Genomic DNA, 4,086 nt, shown 5'->3' on the forward strand with positions numbered 1-4,086 from the left:
ATCTTATGGCTTCCAATGGTAAGACAAATATAAACAAGCAAGATCAATAGCCTGATGACTCCATGGATCAGAACTTTCAAGTTCTAATGTTTACCCATTATTTTTTCACAAGCTTCTATTTATATCTGTGCCATGAATACCAAGTTTACTCTCTTGGATCTCTGAATAAAACATATTGACTCCCGTGCGTGCAGGCGGCTGCGTTGAGCTGCAGGAAAAGATGGCGGTCTCCACAGGAGTTAAAGTTCCTCGTGATTTTCGCTTGTTGGAAGAACTTGAAGAAGGACAAAAAGGAGTAGGTGATGGCACGGTTAGCTGGGGACTTGAAGATGATGAAGATATGACACAAGGTGGACAGGCATGATTATTGGGCCACCAAGGACAAATTATGAAAACAGAATATATAGCCTGAAAGTAGAACGTGGACCTAAATACCCAGAAGCTCCTCCATCAATTAGATTTGTAACAAAAATTAATATGAATGGAATAAATAATTCCAGTGGAATGGTGGATGCACGAAGCATACCAGTGTTAGCAAAATGGCAAAATTCATATAGCATTAAAGTTGTACTTCAAGAACTAAGACGTCTAATGATGTCCAAAGAAAATATGAAGCTTCCACAGCCACCAGAAGGACAAACGTACAACAATTAATTTTAGTGAATCTCAAACTTGTCTTAAATCAACAACCTTCTACTCATATTAATGTCTTGATTAAATATCACAATGCAAAATTACCCACACATTAAGTAAAAGAATTCCAGCTGGTAAACATGACCCGGACATTTGTAAGGATATATTTAATATATGTACACCCATTATGTTTTCAGGTAACAGGAGGAAAAATGCAGCACAATTTTTCTTTCTTTTGTTAAGGCACTGTCATTTAAACATGAACCTGGAGTACTCGAAATAGAATTCAGGTTTACAAGAGGAAAGCATGGCAAGAAGTGTCAGATGCATTGGAAACTTGCGTGTTTCTGAAAAGTAAAATCTCAAGAAAGACAAACAGAAATGGCATGCTTTGTCCATCTCGCTTAGTGAAAGAGCTGCAGTTGAAATTGTTTAAGTAGCAGGTACAATGAATATTGTCACAAATTGTGGTAATTTTTGAAGTGGTATGGGTGCTGACTACTAGTAGTATCAAAAATATGTTCAGGATTGTTTTGATACCTGTATTTATAATAAAAAATGTTGGGGAGGGGGTCGATGGATTTCTGTTAAAAGCTGTTCCTGTGTGTTACATGTAACATGGTAAATATTTGTTTACAGTCTTTGTTTAATAAACCATGCATTCAAGTTTAAGTGAAGTCAACAAAAAGAAAATATGTGTATGGATATGTGATTTTGAGATTAAAGTTAGTCTTAAAATGTAAATAAAATGTGGAACGTGTCCTCAGAGACTGTGCCATTTCTATTATATTAATGTATATGTGCAGTACCTTGCCAAGGTGGCAAAAATTGGAATTATTGTAGCTTTTCATTCATATACACCCTTTATTATTTATCCTATTTTGTATACTTGTGAATTGGGATTTTCAGAGTATCTACTTCAAAAATTACATAATTAGTTTAATTTCTATTTCAGCAAGGAGGAATCCAGGTATTATATTTTAGATTTGATTTTACCAGAAATAATATAATTTAAAAAATCTTTGAATTTTAGTGATTCGTATAGAATTACAGGTTGCAAACTATTCAAACACATTTTTTTTCTTTATAACTTTTTTTCTGTGAAACTTTTAGTTAATAGATTGAACTAATTGCAGACATTTCCTCCTCAAGTTAATGCTTTTAATACTAACCAGGATTAACATATCTATCTCTGTACTCTAACAAATATGTAACCCCGAAGGTAGAAACTCATTTTTGTCTGCTTTTACCAAAGCTACATGAAGTTTCAGGTCACTGTTTTCACTTCCAAGCACTGGATATAATGTTTTGTTGAACATGTTGTTTTCTTGTGAATTCACTGAAGCATATCAAAGGCAGTCAGATAGGCTCCTTTTATTTTGGCAAGTTTAATAATTTGTCTCACTCTCAGCCCAGAATATATAGGTAAACCAAAACCATGATTGTCAAAATATCAAGTTATATGTTCAAATTTTGCTAACATAGTAAAGGAAAAATAATCAACTTTGAATTGTTTTAAAAGTATTTGAAATATTTTAGTTACTTTTTTTTTTTTTTTTTTTGGTAATGGGGCTTGAGCCACATCCTGAACCCTATTTTGAATTTTATTTAGAGACAGGGTCTCACTGAGTTGCTTAGTGCCTCACTTTTACTGAGGCTGGCTTTGAACTCTCCATCCTTCTGCCTCAGCCTCCAGAGCTGCTGGGATTACAGGTGTGAGCCACCACGCCCCAGCATTTTAGTATAACATTTAGTATAGGGATAGATGTCTCCAACTTACCCTGATGTTTTTTATTAAGCTCATTCAAAGTTAAAGCCTTGAGCTACCTTAATCACTAGTCCATTCAAGTCCGTAATAGTTTATGTAAACTTATTATTTTCAACATGGCTACTCTATTTTAATTATCAAAGATGTCTTAAATACTTTTAAAATGACATGTGAAGAACATACATACAAATTAGAATGTGTAATTTATTAAAATAGACCAAATGAATTTTTACCTTGGAATAGTCTTTAAAGTTTTTTTTAATGGTTAAAGAAGATTAAATTGGATTACATTGACACTTTGTAGAGTTTGATGGTAACTGATGGTATGAGTCAGTCTAATAAATTCCACTTCGAAAATATGTCTTGTCATATATGGAAGCTAGTAATTTTGATTGCTGTTGGAAAGCTGAAGAACTCATGTCCTCTTTCCTTGCCCCATATCCATCGTTGTGAAAGCTGCCCCCACCTTTAGTATATGTTGTCAGTCAGCCCTATAATGTTTCCCTTCCTTTGTTTTTTGGGATTATGGATCTCTACAGAAATCCGCATGCCGATTAACTAATTTCCAAAGCAGAATCCATATTGCATGTCTCAATCAAGATGTACATGGCAATCTAAGACACTGATTGATGAGTTAACATAGAGCTGCTCTAAATTATAGTAATATTTCTAAGATAGCAGTTTTGAAACAATTTTTCCTTTGTTTTGTAAAGTGGCGAAGGTTGTAGGAGTTGTGTGATATCACCTTTCAAATGAACTGTAAAATTGCCTTAGAAATTTGTTTAAAAGGCTAGCAAGTAAGACCCTTGAAGATGATCACATATTAATAAAGATTATAAAAATAAAATTCTTGTCCTCTTAGGTCAGTGTTATGCTTTAATGGTTTTAATTACTTAACTAATTTTCAGAATTGATGATTAAAGTTTTTTTTTCTAGCATTTTAAAGTAATGACATTTGTTTAGGAGTTTTTGCATAGCCTTCCAGGATTTTAGACATAAATATTTGGAAGGATCGTCAATGGCATTTAAGTTTTTGGTTGTGAAAACAAAATTTATAATATTCTTTAAAAGAATTTATAATATTTAGAGCTTGAGTACTTAAAGAGTGAATTATTTGACTCATGGTTTATTACTCTGAATTACTTAATACTAGTAGATTGATTTTAATGTTAATTGCCACTAAATATATATATTAGTAGTAGTAATTACATGTGAAAAATATTTGAAAATTTAGAGAACTGCTGGAAACTATTAATGACTTATTAGGTATGGTGTGTATAGCTTTAGGTGGTTCTGATAGGTACATCATTGAACTACAGCACTGAACTATATGTTGTCTTTGATCAAAACTATGTCTGCTATTTCAGTGAACATATGATTGTGTTCTTGTACATCTTAAAGAATAAAAATACTAATGATAAAGGATATTATCATGCATAATAGGATTTCAAGAGGTATTTAAGGATTTTTCCCCCCTAGATTTTTCCTGTTAATAAGTATACTTTTTGGATATATAGGGAGAGTCATGCCATCGTTTATTGTGGGGAAGGATATAAAAGAGACTGATTTTGCTTTTTTGGTATCCATATAATTTTCCTGCACCAATTTGGCAAATTTGATGGATTTTGACAAAAAGATTCCAGCTTCTCAAGGTTCTAGAAAGGTGTACATGTTTTGTAACCAGA

At 32.7% G+C, this 4,086-nt stretch overlaps 1 pseudogene; it reads left to right on the top strand.

Annotated features, from left to right (window-relative positions):
- Positions 1–213: 213 nt before the first annotated feature.
- Positions 214–697, top strand: LOC114085276 (ubiquitin-conjugating enzyme E2 variant 2 pseudogene; annotated as a pseudogene).
- Positions 698–4,086: the final 3,389 nt, after the last annotated feature.

Source organism: Marmota flaviventris, chromosome 1, assembly GCF_047511675.1.
Source record: "Marmota flaviventris isolate mMarFla1 chromosome 1, mMarFla1.hap1, whole genome shotgun sequence".
NCBI classification, from domain to species: domain Eukaryota; kingdom Metazoa; phylum Chordata; class Mammalia; order Rodentia; family Sciuridae; genus Marmota; species Marmota flaviventris.